The sequence below is a fragment of the Bombus fervidus genome, chromosome 15 (genome assembly GCF_041682495.2).
Source record: "Bombus fervidus isolate BK054 chromosome 15, iyBomFerv1, whole genome shotgun sequence".
Lineage (NCBI taxonomy): Eukaryota > Metazoa > Arthropoda > Insecta > Hymenoptera > Apidae > Bombus > Bombus fervidus.
In genome coordinates, this window is record NC_091531.1 from 8781654 (window position 1) to 8802645 (window position 20992).

The 20992-nt window shown below is 35.6% G+C and overlaps 2 protein-coding genes across 6 annotated transcripts in view; one reads left to right on the forward strand and one right to left on the reverse strand.

Moving 5' to 3' along the window:
* LOC139994762 (uncharacterized) overlaps nucleotides 1-19125 on the reverse strand; it is a 76289-nt gene extending 57164 nt beyond the window's left edge. The window contains exon 1 of the mRNA XM_072017704.1: nucleotides 18626-19125. The gene's annotated coding sequence lies outside the window, so the exon portion shown is untranslated. The remainder of the gene's footprint in view (nucleotides 1-18625) is intronic.
* Dnc (phosphodiesterase dunce) overlaps nucleotides 1-20992 on the forward strand; it is a 367304-nt gene that overhangs the window by 76665 nt on the left and 269647 nt on the right. The window contains exons 1-2 of one of the 5 annotated variants that reach the window (XM_072017679.1): nucleotides 19316-19473; nucleotides 20635-20765. The exons of 2 other annotated variants lie outside the window; for them this stretch is intronic. The gene's annotated coding sequence lies outside the window, so the exon portion shown is untranslated. Of the gene's footprint in view, nucleotides 1-19315; nucleotides 19610-20436; nucleotides 20766-20992 lie in introns of those variants that run through there. 2 more of the 5 variants (XM_072017676.1, XM_072017678.1) reach the window with 2 other exon arrangements.

The window sequence follows — 20992 nt, forward strand, 5'->3', positions numbered from 1 at the left end:
AGAGACTTTTGGCCAGGACTCCAAAGGAAATGAGGCCATTCGTCTGATGGGTCAACATCAAAGCAATAAAAACTACACTGCGCTAGGACCTGGCACAAAGACCAAAGAGACTCTTCTGACTCAGGATTCCTTCTCTATGAGAGAACCTATCAGCAGGAACATCAGCTTCACAAATGAAGACTCGTATTCGCTGATGACTCCACGAGTCCGTTCGTCTAAACACGTTGAAAGGAACGTGTCAACCATAGCCAGCGATTGGCGAATCGAAGACAATAATAACTACGCCTCTGTGAGAAATTCTTACGCTAATTTTGGGGGGCCGCTGGACAAGGATCCATCTGGATCACTGATCCCATCTGTCAGCAGTTCTTGCTACAGACCTTACAGAAACGAAGCCTTTGATTATCACAAACCACACTCTTCTAAGTACTATGACGAGTCAGAATTTAATAAATCCAACAAAGAGTTCGCGAAAAAGAATGAGGCAAAACATAAATATCAAAATGTGACTAAGAGATTGGACAAAATGGCACAAGCAGGGACGTCAGGGGTTGGATGTGGATCTGGGAAACTAATTAGGACTTTGGATGCCTCAACTGTTACTTCTGGACCCGATCTACGTGTCATAAGTGTCAATACTTCCGTAGAAGAACGCTATACATATGGAAAAGTTGTAGGTGAGGGTTCGTATAATGAAGGAACAAGTGGAACGTTTCAGCGTCCCAACAACGAGTCTAACAGCAGCCTCGTTAGGCCCCAGGATCAGAGTATCTTAGCTTCTGTGATGGTTATCGGGTCTGAAGGAAAAGGTAAAACTCGCTACGTAAATCGTAGTCATGTGAATAGTCAGGTCTCGCTAGTAATCTCGAAAAAGGGCCAAGATTCGACGACGACTATTCTAGATCGTAGACAAAATGAATTTTCAGGGAAGCAGACAAAGAAACAGCTTCGAGCTTCGAATGTCATCGACCAAAAATCGACAGAAACTCTGGTAAAATCTTCAGAATCGATAAGTAACAGCAAGACTGATGTACTGAAAAATCTATCCGGCATAAAAATGACCAAGACAGATGAAAAAGTGGTGATCGTGCCAATCCTGTTCACAAACGGCATCCCAGAGCCTCCGAGGACTTCTCTATTCCATTTCAACAAGTCCAGATGTCATTTGACAAAAACGAATCACCATTTGACGAAGTTAGAAAGGAGACCATCCTCCATAACCCAGAACAGCGTGTACTCGGGCAACAGTCTCGAATCTTCGACAATGGAGTACTTAAATTTGGATCAAAAACTGGCAAATAAGAATAGTGGGATGTCAATGTCCTGTGTCAGTCGGTCTGGTTCATATTCGCGTTGCAGAAATCCTTCACATTTGTCGAACATTACGAAAAGTGTGTCTGACCGTCATCATAGTAGGGGCAGACATAGCCATTCGAGCAAGGCACAGTCTGACTCAACGAGAAGAGTAAAGAAGAAGGCTATTCAGGGAATGATGAGCTCGCCAGAGGAATTTCTTTGTGATACCTGAATATTTGATGTCGTTCGATTGATTGGAACATGATGGTCATGTCGCCTTTATGACTGTGCTCTAAGGATTATGGTTGAAGTAAGAGGTTGAAGTTTTATAATGGAATCATAATATCTCTAGAGTCACGAATTTGGATAAAAATGTCGTTTCTGGAATTTTGGAATTCACGTTTAACCTTTTCTTGGGGGAAAGGGTTGCTTCTGGCTCTGCAGATTCTTTTTAACTCTCTTTGATATTCGGGCTAATGGGCCGGAAGACGCATTTTTGGGACGGTGTTTTAAGCAGTGACGTAGCTTCGACTATTGTCTTTTTGTCGTTTATTGTAGATAAGCTCGCGGCGTCTCTTGTATACAGTTTTTATTCACGTAAATATAAATATTATACACGAAATATGAATCTTTATTTTAATAGTAAAACCTTGTGAAAACAAGCTCTTGTTCATATACATCCTATGAGAAATCTATAGGATTTCATAAAAATTTCTATAATTGTACAAAAATTTATTTTTCTTTTAATTTTTATACTATTTTCGTATAATTATTGACGAGTGATTCAAGAAAAATGAATATATTTTGTAGTTTATTTATAATAACGTCTAGAGTACAGATATGTATGGATTTATGCAAAAATTATGTGCAAATATACAGAAGAGGTGCACGTAATATGAAAAAATATGCAACATATCTAAAAGAAACTAATTATTGTAATTCTGTTTCATTTCTTTGAGTTCTGAAAAATATGAATTTACATAAATATTCTCACTTTGTTAGTAACAAATTCTCAGGCTCCTTTTGACGTATAAAATAAAATGATTTATATTATTCAATAAGAATATGAAAAAAAAAGGAAAAGCTGGCGTTTCTAATGTCAAATAATCGTTGCAAAATGGCGCAAGAAGTATTTTCACAGTCCTCGCTAAAACTAGTATCTAGTTATACGAACGGTGTCACTGACGTAGGAATCCTGGAGTGATAAGTGGACAATCAGAAGCCAGATCACAAGTACGCTGAATCCATGTTGGTAAACCGGTTTCCCGTCGAAGGAAATCTGTTTGACATGGCGTTTCGCGGATCGTTGCTAACTCATGCATGTGAAACCCTGACCGATTGTGAATCGAGGCTGATCACCAATTGACCAACTGTTGCATAGTTTTCCAGTAAACCCTTGCTTATACTTAATTCTCTGCACCAAACTCAGTATCAGTTGAATCATCAAATTTACATTTCTTTTTTAATTCAATTTTGTACTTTTTTCTACCGTGACGCATACGAATATATTTGGAATTTTTCAATAGTATTTACAGGTCTAAAAAATGAAATAGATCCAAAGGTCTAGTCAAGTGAACTAAACGTTTAAACATTATGCAAAGATTTAGGCGACGGTTGAAGAAACTGTAACTGTCTCAGCAAACTGAACAACTTAATGGAAAACTGTTGCTTATTCTTATTAAGATGCATGAATTAAATCGAAAGAGAGACGGAACGAGCGAAGCAATAACCAGGTGGCAAACGAGATCATAATTAACGAAAATGCGATCAAGCGAAGGTCTTTCGAGAATTGGCCGATAAATCATTGGCGTTGAGACATCCCAGATAAATTTTGGGAACGATTGCCCGACCTTGCCACGCGATCAATGCGTTCTGTTGCACCCGAGGCGAAATGGAATAAGGACAGTTTGTTCGACACCTGTATAAACGCGATAGTTGGTCCCCGATTGTAAATACAGAAGTTCTTCCAATAATTACTCTCAATACTGATTTCTTTATCAGATTGTTAAAGTTTTCACAGACGCTTACGCTGTTTTTTTTTTCATTCTAGAAAATTGTGAAACTTTGTAGCGAATTTTTTATATGTTAATGAAGATATCACCTGGAAACACGTGGCTCTTTTTGCAGAAATTACTCAGCCACTGTTACGACTCCGTGATTAATATAGTCGTTCTCAAGGATTACCGATCAGGGTACGATCAGATCAATTACAGAGAAACGCAAAAATTTCTGGGCATCGACTATTCAAATGTAAATGTAGATTGACACGCAACAGATTCCATCTAATGAACACTGACACGACAGGTGATGGTATTTAGCATTAAAAATACTGGGATTTCCGCTTGGTTTTCCTAACTATGTATTAGTTTTTTGTTCCATGAAAGAAACATCGAAGATTAATCTATTATCATCCAACAAAATTTCAATTCTCGTAAATATGCCCAGTTTATCGAATAACATTTATTTAAGAATAGGCTTACTCTAAAGATTCTTCCCAAATTGCTTGCAAAATTGAAAATACATACACGTTTCAATCTTGCCATCTTATCATAAGTTCGCAGCGACACTAAATTTCAGTCGCAATTAATTTCATTTGCTCACGAATAATTGCAACTATTAGCGGAAACAATAACAATTTCCTCAAAATTTGTTAACCATCTTGACCCAATTGTCGACGTTGCCGTGGTTAATGCGACGTCGTTTATGGACAGTCGATATGCCCGCAAGAACGCGCGATAATCGCGTTGCTGGCCGCGTCCCAAATAATTTGTCTTGTCACTAGCACTTTAGTTTATATTTACAGTGTCAAAGCGGCGTTGTCCGGTTGTTCACTCGCGGCACACGCAAATGGCCTTCGATTGCCAACGGACCTAACTTTCGGCATTGTGCTGCGGGCAAGCGCCGACAATGGCACGCGTGTCTGCTTTTCGAGCTGCGTCACAATGCAACCTCGTGCTGGCTTGTTTTCATTCCACGCCAGCCATCTCTCACCGCCATTATTTTTATCAAAGCCAGAGTAGCCATTGATCGCGCATTCCATCCAGTAATTGAGTATTTATCGACGTCAGTCGTTGGGAATAACGCTTTGCGTACTGAATTCCTCGCTCTGATGATTTCGGAAGGATTAATTGGTATTTGGTGTTTTAAATTGCGTAAAAGCAAATTCATGGAATTAAGAAAATTAGAAAATTATTATAGAGAATCGTTCAATTATTAATATTAATTATTGCACTATCGGATATGTCGTAGGATGGGATTATTTTCTACGTCGATGGATTGTTCGTGTTGTCACAGAAAATGACTGGATTGTTGATATTTTTGTAGAGACTTATTCGGAAAATCGAAAGCGACAGGTGGAAATTGATGGAGTATCGAGGTAGAAATTGAAGCAATTAAAACACTATTTTCACGCCTTGTCACGCGTCTAATTTGAAACGTGTTAGAAATCAAAAATTGTATTCTTTATATGTAGAAACTTCTGTGTTTCTTCGTATTGATAAGAGAGAATATTTTTTCCTGATTACATGCACGAGTTTCCTCTTGCTAATAGGGAAACGGTAAATTCTTATTTTAAAATACGAAACTCCATGCCGTAACTACATCTCCAGCTGTTCCAAGCAGCAACCGTATCCAATTTTTCTCAAACTGATGAGGAAAATAAACGAAATAAAAGATTTCGTTCAGGAAATAAATTGTTATACTGAAAAATGAAATTGTGTGCGCGTGTGTGTACACAAGTTCTCCAATTTGTCCACTTCATTCGCGCGATAGTTTGGAATTTTGTCAATTAATGAAAGAACGAGTAAATAAAATACACGTTTCGCGTATTTACGCTATTAAAAACAAATCCTTTATTCTTCCTACGCTGTGCGAAGCAAAATATGTAACAATTGTTTGTCGTATTCAAACAATTTCAATTTCACATTATTTATCAACATTATTCAATCCTTATTTACCATCAATTGAGTGGTGAAGAAAATACAGAAAAATATTAATAAAAAAATAATCAATATTATATATTGGAATTTTAAAAGGAAAGGTCAAAAGCTGCTATCAAAAATTAGATGGTAAAATTATGAAAAGGTGCGACTATCGTATTAATTAATACGATCTAAGATTAATTTACCAATTACACATAGTGACCAATTATGCACAGGACAAAGGAACCAGTATAATTAACCACGAAATGTAAAACGACCTCGTACAACCAAGCCGGAGAAAAATCCAAGAAAATTATCATAATGTCCTCGTTTCTTTGACATTTTCTTCCCTAATTTTACCTCCGGCAAACATGCTCCATAATACACGCCCACACTTGCCTTATCTACTAACAATGCACGATTACATAACTCGTGCTTCTAATCTATACAATCTGCCCGATTCTCCGGTAATCTCCTAATAACTAGACCGATTTACGTAACGACGAAGGAGAGGAGTGGAAAAAAGAAGAAAAGTTGCTGTGAGAAATTTCATCGAGGGCGGAGCATCGATTGCGGTTTTCATCGCGGTAAAACGTTATTTACCGTCGTATCACCATCGCTTCGTGTTTCACTATCGAAACGCGTTATCGACATGTCCACACACACTCGAATACACACTCAAAACCGCAAATACTTTGCCTCGAAACGAAAGAGCGGGAATCACTGGTTCGGATTCTTGATGGAGAACTGGAATGCCAGCGATTCGCGAATGGAGAGGCGGATAAATTACCGGATCGTTCCACGATGAAACGATAGCGTAGCATCGTGTCTTTCGTGGTCTGTGGTCTATGGAATTTCCGTCCATTCTTCGCGTCGATCAACGTTCTTTAATTGTATGTGAAACGTTGCCAAGGAATATTTGGCTTAGAGGATGAGTTAGGACGAGTTCGCATCGTGTGTTTCATTGAGAATTCCTGCAATGTTGAATGAAATCTTTTATTCTGTCCTGTGACACGTTCTTTCTTACGAGTTTCTATATGAATTTTTACGCGAATTCGCAAATGAGTCGTGCTATCGCTTTCGATTAGAATATTTTAATCCTGGACGAAGATTGTGATTTATAAAGCAGTTAGAGTAATACTTCGAATGAGAATTTTTCAATTTTAGCGGAAAATCGTGGTCCGAAAATATCTGTTTAAATCTGCAGAAGAATCGAAATACTTTCTTCCATTAAGAATTTCTTTTATTTGGGGTAAAATTCGTGGCTTGAAAACTTGTCCCAGTTTGGATGAGGAGTATATCGCACGGACAAGAATTATCGTATAAAAATTGTAAAATACTCGGAAGTTAAATCTACAGAAATTACGAAATGCCAGAAATGGGATATATATAGGCGTGATTAAACCATCACGAGTAAACTAAACATAAAACGAACAGTCATTTTCAAGCTGCGTGGTTTCGATTTAACGCGAAACTCGACGAAACTTCAAAGAATCGATCTAATCCGCTTTCAATCAAATCCAATTTCCTGGACTCAAAAAGTCATAGTTAATGTTCGTGGGCGTGAAACGGTAGACTAATTAATTTCCCCGAATTTTCCAGCTTTCCATCGAAACGAGGAATCGTTAAAAATCGATGCTCCATTATTGCAAGCTCGTGACATGCAGATTAACAGGAAAATCTAATAAAATCCTATAATTACCTGAATAATTTATTCTTCCTTTTTTAAAAATATTTTCTCTTCTTTTTTATAAAATATAAATTCTAACAAAAATTAAACGTTTAATCAATTCTATACCATAGAATATTGTGTATTATTTTATTTCAATTAATTCGCTAACAAGCGAATAATTAAAAGAACGAAATAATAATGAGAAAGATAGAAAAAATTTGGTTAGCTCTGTCAACGTAACGTAGGTGCATCGCTGTGCACCATCGAAAACGATTTAAACGATGGACATTGAAATTCGAAACAACACACGAAATTCCATTACGTACAAAATTACTCCATTAATTTCAAGCGAACGGGAGAAAACGTTGAAACACAATTACTTCAACGCTGAATTAGTAAGCGTTCGACCTCGTCGATCATTCTGCGGAAGAGATTGATTCGTTTCAAAATGAAACTTCTCTCTACTTTTTGATCCTGATGCTACATGAGAGAAATCGTTTCCGGCACTATTGTAGAACGAGGCTTTATCATCCGCCTTCTTCTTATTTTATTCTACAATTGCGATTTCATGAGATGTATTTTATAAATACATTTCTCAAATTGTAACGAATTTCGATACTATCGCCGCGTACGTAATTTTAGTGCATAATTTCTTAAAATTTTAAATTATGAAATATTGTCTTTTTAGTACAAGGGGACCCGTATGAATCTCTTTTATTTTGTTATATGTATTATGCATATTTTATATATAATAATAATAATAATTGTTTCAATATAATTTCCTGATGTGAAGAGACAAGGTGATTGCTTTGCTTGTACAGTAATTAATTTCGATGTTGCAATACGATATTAGTTTGTTTTATTCTATTAAAAAATTATATCGAAGAATATCGTTAATGTTGTATATAAAAAATTATATTTTCTAAAATCATATTGCCAGCGTCGTACGACAAAATTATAAAATACCAAATCTCTCGACTTAAGATTCAAATACCTGAAAATTGAGACGATTGTATCGCGACAAGTATTATGGAATTTCGTTCTGAGCATGTCAGAAGGACAAGAGCTGCTCATTATCCCGTGTTAAAATCCAGAAAGGAAGGGGATCTTCTCGCAATCGTTTCGAACTCTTTAACGAGATAGCAGAATCACAGCGCAGCTGTCCAGTCGCTGGAAATTCGAAACACGGTCTATCAGGTGAATCATTAAAATCCTTTTGTGGAGAGATTCACAGAGCGAGGTCCTCGTCGAGCAAAGGACGAATCTCTGTGGTTGTTCGCGATGCAATTTCCTTGCACCTTCTTCTCCACTGGCTCGTGTGTGCGCTCTTTCCACAGACAATTCCGTACAGACGCTACCTTTTCCGAATTTTTGCTCTCGTTCGAGTGTACAATCGTTTCTTTTTCCTTTATTTTCCCCAAATAATTGCTATCCGTGCGCGTCTTCCTTCTAACTATTGTTTCTCCGAATCTTGTATTCGATTCTCTGCTCTTTTAAAGATCAAAATGATCTTATCTACGAATTTATTAAGTAAAAATTTACAATTTAAATTTCAAGTTGGAATTTTCGTTAAATTCTTGTTTCCCGAAGCTCGACATTTTTATCTATTTCACCTGCAAAGAGTCGAAATTTTGAACAATCGATATTCTCGTATATTTATTCAGAGTATCGTATAATTTTAGAAAAGAGAACGTACTATATTAACAAAAGAAAAAAAAAATATGATCCTATAATACTATAAGATTCTGGATAGAATCTTGAATTATACAATAATTATTACCTATATAATTTTGGAGAAGATGCTACGCTGCTAGCAAAGTACGAACCCTATCTTACAATAAATAATTATTTTTCAACGAGGGCAAATAAATTTGTTGGAAGGTGGAACGAACACGATTTCTCAAAGTGTGACCGAAAATTTTTGTGAAACTCGAGACCGATATTATTGGATCGCTAATGAAATGCAGTGGTCCGAATATTTATAGACCTCCAAAATTATTCGATCAACGGGTCTGCCAAGCGTAAGGTATTTGCAGAAATTAGTTGAGTCGGCGAGCGTTATTTGTCATCAACCACGATGACACGATAAAACGCGATGTCACGGTTTTCGCTATTCAAATTTCGCATTACTCTGAAGCACAAACTGAGTCGAGTGCTCGTGTGTGACTGCCACGTAATAACAACGAACATTTTCCACGGCTCTCAGATATTTCTCTGCTTAAACGTATTTTCAGATGTAGAACGAATTTTGTGTTACAACAGTTCCATAACTCGGTTTGCCTCATTATAATTTATAATCAAAATAGAAATTGAAAGTTTTTTTCTCTTTCGCAGAATAAAGTTGGGATCTCGAATAAAGTTTGAAAAGTGCCATATTTTACGCCGAATATCATATTATGCGTGCTCGTTATTACTATAAAAAAGTCATATTTTATGCTAATTGTTTTTGCTTCGATTAAATTGCAAATACGTCGTCACATGGTAATTTAGCGAAAGCTATTAACAATTCCAAAAGTCGCTTGATAGGAAATATATTTTGGACAACAGGCTGACGACGTTTAACAAGATATTTTACGACCTGAAATCCAAGTGCCATCGAAGCTTAGCGAAAAAAAAATTCCGACAAGTGTAAACTTCGAACGTCCGATCTAATCAAATTTCATATTTTTATCCATCCTGTTTCTTTCAAAATTCACCGCGATTTCTATGAAAGAAGTATCCTATTTCCTCTTCTATCAGTCATCCTCAAAGCAATTCTCACGTATTTGTTTCACACTGAGTTTTGTGTTTCGAGTTTTGACACGGAGTCACGTCGACATTTATGAAATTTTCACGTAAACGCACCGATGCGTGTCGAAAAGTTTTGAAGCGATGCCAATCGCGGAATTTCGCGATCGCCACGTTTCATATTTGTGTCGCGAATTTTCTTAATAGCGGCACGCGTTGGCATATTCATTAATTTTTGATACTGCGAGAGAGAAACAGATGAAATTCTGTTGGAATGGCTTCGCTGCAATCGCAATAAATATTTTTGAAATTAGAGGAAATCATTTCCAGATAACGCGTTTTTCTCCCAAAAACCGACGAATATAATGTGAATAATTGAACAGTACGCGTGAATAAGTATTATTTATTAAAAAATAAGTATCATAACAACGATTAATATCGTGAAATCTGTGCGATAAAATTCACAAAACATTGTACATTCAACGCAACGTTATACGAAAGCAGGCAGCGAATAATTTTATTCTTTCGTTTGTCGATTCGATTGGAACGAATAAAACGGTGCAAACAGTTCGTTGAACGTACGGATAAAAGCAGCTAATTTGGATATCGGCGAAATTGTGTAGAGGGGGGAGAGGGCGGAAATGTATGAACTCGTCGCAGTCTGCCTCGTTTGTTCGTCGAAAATAATATTATACGTTGTTTGCGAATGAAATAAATCCGAATAAAGTCGAATCGCGTGACGAGGTCTCATCAGATTAAACGAGCTTGCCGAGAAAAGTCGCAGCTTAAATTTTTATTTGAATTTTGTCGCTTCAGAAACGAGAACAATTTAATATAACGGTATGTAGATGTTATAGGTACACGAGGAATTGGCAAATCGGCACAAGTTTTTAATCAAGCAAGATTTAAAGAACTTTCTTTCCCCTCGGAATTTGAATTCCAAATTCAAGCGTTATTTTTAACTTCATTTTCATTAACTTCAGATTCCCCATAGAGCTTCCATCCTCGTGGTAACTTGCCAATTTTCTTGACACTGTTCGACGATATAAAGTAATTCGAAAATTACGAATAAAACGGTGACGGATGAAACAAAAATTAAAAATCGATATACGCTATGAATTTTTCTAACTTTTGTACTACAAATTTTTCCTCATATCGGCGATAGTGACTTATCCTTTGGTATATATCATCGTAAATATAACATATATTACACTTATTCACTGCTCTTATTAAATATATACATCAATTTTGTAGAACTATCGATTAAACGCTTGTTTTATAAACTTTCTTCTATCGCACGAAGAAAGAAATTTAAAGAAACTTCAGAATTTTAGCAAATCCTGGCCTGTACGCGAACGTTGGCTTCTACGTTGTCTGCGATGTGCTCGTAATGCAATTAACGCGGCGCAGACGCTTAATCCTATTGAGCTGTAACGTTCAGTTAAATGGCGACTGGTTGGTCAGGTGTCGACTACGTATCACTTTTTCTTCCAGTAAGAACGAAAAGATCGCTAACGACCAGTCTCCGATCTTCTTGAAACCTTCTAGGCAGCTAAAAATAGCGAGGTCTAAAGTTTTATCTAAACCGGACCGTTCGTGACTCTCCCTTGCTTGCAGACAGTTTCGTGATTGTTGCGTATGTGTTGAACAGCTGTTGCCTCGTGTGTACACGTAACATCACACCGTAATTATACTGTCTTGCGATTCGATAAACGCGTCCACGCCTCGAGTGAAAAGAATAAAACGACGCGTGGCGGTTTTAATAGCTTTAGGATCTACAGACGATTTTAAATTGTTAATTATATTGTAAATTAACGAAGTAGGTGTTAATAATAATGAAGGAACGTTAGTCGCGTGTCAGAATTATTTCTGGTTTTAAGCGATTTAATCAGGGCGATGCCGAGGGGAGAATTTTTGATCGAGCGGCTGAATTTGCTTGAGTGAGTTGGTTGAATGGCGCTGATATGGTGAATGTTGAATGGATAAAATGGAAATGTTGAACTTTTCAAGAGACCGGAATACTATTTTCTCTGTCTTATTAATAAAAGACGCGCGTTGTAAATGGATTGCTAACAGAAAGGTTTGATTTTCCTACATATTAACGTGCAAATTTAATCGTACCATTTTCTTCTTGTGACTATAAAAAGTTATACGAGTGAACGAACTACTTGAACGACGAAGGTGAGTGAACTTGAGCTCTTTAATATGAATGACGAGTGTTTCAGATGATACAGACGAGATCCAGAGGCACCGTGTGCGATTGCCATTCGATTTCACGTAAAATATGCGTCCGAATAAATTCTTAGAATCCACGCAGGGTACCGTTAATCGTGATAACGTGTTTGGGTTACGTTAACTTCTAAATCAACTTTTATTTGAACCCACTGAAATATTTCCAACGATTTGTGAACGATTCATCGAGTTACTATACGGTTCTTTTCTGAAGATTTCACTTAATAACAAAAGATTATTCTTTTCACTTTTAAAAAATGTTCACTTCCTTTCTATGTTATCCTTTACGAATGATGGCTCAAATAAATCTGTTAAATTACGGTTTAAATTACCGTGTAAACAGTATTAAACGTTAAACGTGTTTAACGTTGGTTTTGGTTTCTTCGGTCAATATGCGTCCTAAAATAAGATTATACTAAGAGGATACTTAAAATATGCTTTAAATATCCACATCTTGTACTCTCGTTTAATTCCGAATAATCTAACAGTTCTCCTTTAGATCCTTTTAAACAGACAGAATATTATTCTCCTTCGATAAATTATTATTTATAATAATTTCCCGTAAATGTATAAAGATCCGCAGCTTAATGATCGAATTGTTCTGTGAGCTAGTGTATGTCGCGTGGCGAATATTCAAAAGATATTAAGAAGTCGATCGACGATAAAAAATGATAAAAGCGTAGAGAAGAGAGAGAATTACGTGACATGTTTTCAAATACGTACTCGCCATGCGTAGCAACCACATTCTTTGGTGCGTGACGCCGAATTTATCAGCGTAACTCCTGTTCCTCGCAACTATCGTCACGGTGCTTGAACGTGCCCACTAATCACTATGATAATGCCTCTTCTGTGATAAATCTCCATACTTACGCGGTGCACTTCGTCCAGACATTTGTTCGCAGGCATACTAATTCCAGTCCTCTGTAGATTCCACTCCTTTAATTTCTCATCAGTCAAATATTTATCTTTGGCATATCACTTGTCCCATTATAAAGACGTTCGTAATATGTTACGGATTTTTATGCAAGGAATTACACGAGGAATTTTGCTAAGCGCATCGTATTAATAAAATCGACTCGCTGAAAGACTCGTTACGCAAGGCTGAAACGTTCTGAGATTGTGAGCAAAGCGAGAATCTGTAAATAACGATATAAGAAATTTTGCATATTCTACTTTGAGATGATCTTATCGCGAATTACCGGTAGAATCATTACTTCGTGACAAAAATTTTGTAAAATGCAGAGATCGAATAAAACGGGCTTGAAAAGAAATTTCCAGGATATTTGAAATATTCCTGTAGCCACGAGTTGTCACAAAATATCGCTTTATTCCTGTAGCCACGAGTTATCACGAAATATTGTTTTTAAAGTATTGTTTAATCGCTTAAATTTAAATGCCAGGAAAAATTCAGATTTAAATTCTATGATAATTTGGAATAATCGAAATGAATTGAAAAATAAAATAAAATAAAATGAAACACACGCATTTCAACGAGCGAACCTCTCGACTCGATTCAAATACCCGTTTTATCCAGTGAAAGTTTCACCCAAGTCTCGAATTTCTTTCATTATATCCAAGTTTCTAACATGTTAATGTAAAAATCGGGAAATGCTTCGTGATAGAACGTGCACGTTTAATTGTACAACGCGTCTGTTACGTACTGGCGAGGAATGCAATTCATCGCACAGCTGTCTACGTTGTAACTAGTAACGTTAATTAAACAATTTTGACGATGAAACGTAGGCGCCAGTGCGCTGAAATATTTGCAAATGCAACACGGCCAATAGCAACGAGCCGTCAGAAATTAAGCTCATCCTCCATCGCCGAGTGAATCTTCAAATCCACCAAATCCTTTTCCAAGTCGCTTTTGAGCGATCTTAATTTTGCAACTTCGACTCCCATTTTCTAGTTTCGCAGCAATAGATTCTATTTCCAATATTCATCGGGACTAATATTTTACAATAAGTTCCTAATTTTGTTCCGTTAAATCCAATTACCTTTAATTTCAATTACCGAGTCAATATACCCTGAAGAAATATTCCAAATTTGGCAAGAACGTTAAGAGCCGTAGTAAATTACGACCAATTAATTACGTAATCTAGAATAACAAGTTTCCTTTATGGATGATCCAGCACGTAGGAGGAAACAACTATAAATTTTCAATTCCAGCTGATCAATCTAATGACTCGACGATTCTCGTTGACATCGGAAATTCTAATCCCTGTGATCGACAACAAGCCTATATCTCATCACGTCCGTGAATCACTGTATATACCGCTTCTTTTCATGTCAAATTTAATTCAATAATAAAAAGAGGGGAGAAGTTAATACTCGAAGATCGTCGAAAGCTTTTAAGGAATAAATTGTCCGTTTGATCGACAGGAAAGATTGGAAGAGGAAATCTCATACGATTGGCACGAACGCAGGGCCAAAGGGGGAACAAATCGCGAGAACATCGGGGAAAAGCCCTGCTTCTAACTCGTAGGAAAGTATTCGAATCTTTTCTTTGGAAAGAGCTGCTAGCAACTTTCGATTCGTCCAAGTTTCCCTGGCGAGAGTTCTGCATCCTCCGAGCAGATTTTTTCGTTTGCCCGCGAGACATGCGAATTTTCATCGAAATGGAACACCTTTGCAGAAACCTCGCCTTCCATTTGCAATTTTTTATCTGTATTTTAAAAGAAGATAAAAAGCCGATAATCGATATTTTTTTATATCTTTTTTTTTTATAGACAGTCACGGATATTTTATGCTTCCATTTGATACAAAATGCCAATAAAATATAATATTCAATTCTGCGAATTTTTTCTACATTTCCACGCATTTCCAAACTACACGTAATAAATTTTGAACCATTCGTACGCTACAAAATTAATAACAAACGCCAGCAACTGTCATCTTTACATTTCGAATTGTAATTAACGAGTTTTCATCCACGGAATTAATCTAAAATCGATAATTTTATCTAACAATTACTTAACTCTGTCCAGTCGTAATTTCTAGGGCCATCGGTCTCCTCGTTATCGCAATATCGGGAAATACCTGGACGTCGACCGGAAAGAGTTGACATAACAATAAAATGATATTATAGTTCTCTTGGACATTTTGTAGAATTAATCGAATGAGTATCTTCTTGAGAACGTTTCTTTCTCCACGTCGCGTGTCCCATCTCTCGTTATTGGTTATGTGTCTAGTGATGTCTTTTTATCGGAGGAATGATCATGTATCGAACGATAAATGTACGACGTCAATTATTGGATCGCGAGAAATGCTCGAGGCGTTAGAATCACGTGTATCTCATTATACATCGACCGCTGTCCCCGTTAGATGAAGACGGACGTCAAGAAACATTAATGATACACGATATAATCAATGGCTACAGGATGTGGAACATGTTTATTAGGAGTATATCAGCTCCAGAATATTCCCTAGAATATTACATCATCGAGATTAGCATTACATTATGTGAGAGAAAATGATCGCAAGAGAAACTGAAATAGTTTGTTGTATAATTTATGTTATTACATGAATAATTGAATTTCATTTATTTTCTAGTAAATATTGTCTGCTAAGAACATTTCTATAAATCAATAATTCTATGTTGATATTTATAAGATATTTATAAGTTACACTGCAAAGTTTACGCAATGAATATTTATATATTGCAAATTTCATGTTAATAATTGTAATATCTAGCGGAAATTTCATAATAGAATTATTATGATCGTAGTATCAGTATTTAAATATTTGATATGGAAAGTACTTTTTCATGGGTCAATAATTACTAATAATGAGTTACGAGATATTCATAAATCTATAGACAGTGAGTACACATGTTTGCATATCTTCAAGAGCAAACCTCAATCACTTTATCTCATTTCCTGCTTTTCAGTATTCGCTTCTGGTTGGCGAAATTTTTCTAGCGAAACTATTCAAACAAATCATTCGAACATATGTAGAAAAAACCACAAATAGGGTTAAGACAAAATTCGAATGCAAATATTTTTCGGGATAAAAAAATAGACTTAATATTATTCCATTGGTGTGTATTTTTATACTGCGTTTATCCAGTGCTAAAAATATTCGATTTTTCTTGGTTCAAAAATGAAATAAAAAGAAATCGTCAAATTTCGCGAATCGTATTTTGAAACACAAATTCTTTTCGCTTTATTTTTCTTTTATTCTGGTGTTCTTCGAATATTCTACGAATATTCTACGTGTTTTTTTTTTTTTTTGAGAAAAAAATTGTTTTATGCGATAAACAATGCATTTAAAATTTTGTGTGAAAACAATCGTTTATTGTTACACCGTAGTCGAATTTTACGAGTGGATTAAATTATCTGAGTTTGATATAAAAGTCTAAAGTTTGTTTTTGTTTCTTTTTTGTTGCGACAGAAACTCGCGCGAGAACTGAGAAATTTGCGATATTTTTCATGTCAATAAATGGACTACACTCTAGAAATAACTCGCTGGTTACGAAAATGAAAACGAAGGCTATTTTCTTTCGATGGGACCGGTAGTACGAGAAAGATTCTTCGATTCTTCCAGAGAAAGTTACAATATATTACGTTACAAATACAAAATTTATTGGATAAAGTGTTGCTTTACGGAGTTCAAGACATACCTCGATGGCTTCAAATCAATTCTCGCCTCTCGCTCTTTAGTTTTTGCCATTTTATATAGAAAAATATATAATATAAAATAGCAATCCTTTTTAAATAACAAAAATCACTTAAATCTTTAAATTTAGAATTCGTAAATCTTATCGCTGGATTCTTATATTTGTATCTCATTTGAATTAATACATTAGGGAATACCAGATATCTAATATTCAATAAAGTTAACTAAATTCGTATCCAATGTCTACTATTGTTATATTTGTTAATTTGTTAATTTTAATATACATAAGATACGTTTCCAAAACATAGTCCTCAATAATACTGAAGAATATTATTAGGAGAAACATTTAACAAAAGAAAATTTTATCACGCAGAAACATTATTTCCTTCTGTTAGTTTTCTTTCTACCCGGAAAAAGTGGGTTCCTATGTGTTCTTCGTGTTTCTAGAGCAAGGAAATATAGACGTATTTTTTTGATCATCGCTGATGGTTCGAATAAAATGGAAAATATCGAACGGCCAATGACATTATTCGTTATTTCTTCTCTGTTGTCTCGTTGTCTCTTTTCTGTTTTTTTTTTCCATTTGCTGCACAGATGAACGAATGAGAAGACCTTAAAGTATTTTCGCTACAATCCCCGCCAACTGTTCGTTTGTATGAAGCAAATAATGCTGAACTTCGCGAAGAATAAAAAAATAATAGTTCATCGAAACGCACAGAATTACTTTTACACCGTGATATTTTGATCTCATTCGATTTACAATATCTCGCCACTTTGATAACGGAGGAGACTATTCTTTATCTTCAGAATATTTTTTATGTAAACAAAGTTTTCTCCAAGAAATATATAAAATTAAAGAATGTTAAAACGAAATGATTGATGAACCTGAAGAACGAACATCGATAAATCAAGAAATTTTATTCCACAAGTTTCCGCTAGGAAAAGTGAATTAAGTGAAAACCGAAGAGTTGAAAATCAGAGGAAATATCGTTTATTAAAAAGAAATTATATTATTCTACCGTTTTCTTTAGAGAATCAAATGAATGGAATATAAAATATGGAGCACGAATTTATTTAGCAATAAAGTAATAAATGTAGAAGGGAAATAATGTGTTTTTTATTTTTAAATTTTAGAGGAACTGAAAGACTGGAAATATTGAAGGAAATATACGTATATTATATTGTAATTTATATTTATGGAAGTATTACTTCGACATTTTATTACGATATTATTTTATACTACTTTCATCGTTATATTGCTTTCTATATTGGTAGAGCCATTAAAAATATTTTGATAAAAAATATGCTTTGAATTTTATGTAATAATTAAATGGAGATGTTTATGCAAATATTTATAAAGAAGTGAAATCTAAATGAGAATTTATTTCACTTATTAAATTATAATTGTAGATTGTAACATGCCCTTTATTTTGAATAATTGTATATTTTTTCATTCCATGTATCCTTCCACTTTTAATAGTGATAAACATTGGTTGGCAATGTTTTGTACGTACTAATGAATGAAGATGAAATAATTCATTCATAATGTTAATATTACCTTCAACCTATTTAAATACCATCTATCTATTATGACAAATGATAGAATAATAAGATAAAATGATAAGAGCAATAAAATGACTCATTTACAATACCAATATCTTTCATTCATTTGCTGTAATTGCAAACAATATTAATGCAATATCAACTTGTTGAAAGGTTCAGTATATTATAATTCTAATAATGTTCTCACGATTGACCTGTACTGCTTATCACCTGAACCACTTAATTATCCATCAATTACTCGATTAACACCTAACCTACTATCACCCGTTACGGTATTTCTACTGTATACATACAACCACATAAGATTAAACCAATCTCGTTCGTTACATACAATAGCTCACGAAAATTATACGAAACCTTTTGAAATGTTATTAGCACGAACTCTCATTACAATAAATGTTTAAATATTTTCATATTTAATTGTATATCACCTCCATCAGTTATATTATAGTAACGTTGGTAATTGAATTCTGATTCCAACTATTTATTTATCTAATTACCGCATAGTTCTACTTTTCACTCTCTCCACTCCAGCAAACATGTAGAAACAATTAATTAAACAAAATAAATATTCATATAAAAAGAGAAAGAATCTTACCTTGTTACACTTCCCACTTTCTCTACTCGACTCTTCTCACTTTCTCTTTCTCTCTCTCTTGACTGCATTTTTCCATCAATTGCGCATCACACAGTGCGCAGAAACGGTTAACGAAATCAACCAAACACTGCAAAAAAAATAAAAAGATATATTTTACTATCCAACAATTTATTTACCAAATCACTCGATAATCTTACCTTATCACTCTTTTTGCTGCATTCTTCCACCGCTTGCATACCATATAGCACACAAAAACAATTAATCAACCACTTCAAAAGAGTTAAAAAGAGATATTCTCCTATCCAATAACCCATTCATCAAATCATTCCATAATCATTATCTTACCATTTTCCCCACTTCATTCTTTCATCACTTACACGCAACACGCACAAGGAGAAACAATTAACAAACCTATTAAACATCACTACAAAAAGGAAAAGAAATATTCGAAGGGGTTAAGATGAAGCGCGCCCGATAAATTGAAAGCGTTCGACTCGCGGCGTTCGACTCGCGACGTTCGGATTCGTACGGCTTCGTGTGAGGTCGGCCGAGATCGGGCAGGGCCGAGTGAGCCAGGCAGCGCCGCAGCGCGGGTAGTTTTCGTGCCTGGCTGGTCTAGCTGCTCGTCGTCTGAATTGTGTGTTCGTCGTGCTTGTGTTCGGCGGTGAGTGAATTCGCGCGAAAAGCACGCGCCTCGAAGAACGTGCTTTGCTTTCATTCATCTGTCAGCGGTTATCCGCGCATTTCACCAAGAAACGACGAAAAATCGGCCCGGCGATACGCGTCGTCTTTTCTCCTCACTCTTCAACTCTTCTTCCTTTCTCGTGCTACACGGCGGCCTCTCGACGGTTAGTCAGTCAGTCAGTCAGCCAGTCGTATTCAGTGCCGGTAGATGCGCTCGTTGTGCGCTCATGCCACGTCCTGCGCTTGAAAAATTACTCGCTGCGCGTATCCAACTATAATCGAGACGATTCGAATTCATATGTGAGTCGTATATCTTTTAATATCTCTCGTTCGATCTCTACATCAATCGAGACTATCAGATTAGATTGGTCCATTAGCTCGCGCAGTTTTTCGTAAATCGTGAAAACTGAAAGTTCTTCGTGTGTTTTCATTCATTCTTTGATTAGAGAGTTTCCTTGTTTCTTTACAGTAATTAATCTGTGAGTTGTATGCTTCTTGTGAGAATGAAAATTTCTATTTCTTCGTTATGTAGTATGTATTACAATTGTCGCGAAAATGTTCAGTTTTACGTATGAAGAATTTGGTTATTTTTTCTCACAAGCAAGTTCATATGTCGAGTTTTGTTTGTTTTGCAAATCGTGAACCGTAGAGTTTCTCTCCATTGTGTATTTTCATTCACCGCTTTTGAATTCCTTGCGCCAAGAGGTTCTCGTGTTTCTCTTTTTCAACATGAACCGGTGTATATGTCGTTACAGAAGACATCTTTATTGACAAGTCGATATAAAGCTTCGTATTTCACTGTTAATCTACAGGAAGGAAGTAAATGTTATCGAAGAATGTATAACACGTTGGATAGGAAAATTTTGCGAGATAAATTAAATTTGTATGAATCGTAGAATATACAGTTCGATATAAAAATGTGGTATTATCGATTAGTAATAAAAATTCGCCATTAACGAGTTACGTCCGACTCTTATGAACTGTGCAGCACATAAATCGATTTGAACATGACATTATCGATTAACGTAAAAAATTCGATTTTATGACATACTTTCAACTTCCGTGAAGTACGTTACGATGAAGTTGTTTGTTAATAACCGAAATTCGTTTAACTTTCATATTTACAGATTATTTATGATTCCGTAAAAGAAATAAGGCCTATCAACGAGATTTTCGTGAAAACAAGTCATGGATCGTATTGTAGTAAATAGAAAATAGTCAATTCGCATATGAACTTTGATTGTCTCGATTATGCGTAAGTGAGTCGTGTCGTTCATCGCTCGCGTTGGGATTTTCTCGCGTTCTAACCTTATTTCTTTATCTAGTGGTGATTCGAATCGCGATCTCGACGTGTTTTTGTGCGTTAGTGCGTGTGTGAGTGTAGCGTGCCCTATTTATATTGCAGTGTGCGTTGACACACGACGCACGTCTAATTAAGGGAGAAACTGCAGATCATGTGAGTACGGAAATTTCGACTCCATTTTTGTATTTTATTTTGAACAGGACGCACGCGAGACACTTTCTTTGAATGGCTCGTTCGACGTACTGAACTCTCGTAGCTTATGTTATTCTTCGTGAAGGATTAAACGCAACTTCTAATGTTTTGGTTTTGATCGAAGCGAACTGTATTATCAAAACAAAGTCTGTTTACCAGTATAATACGTAGTAATTTGAAACGAATCT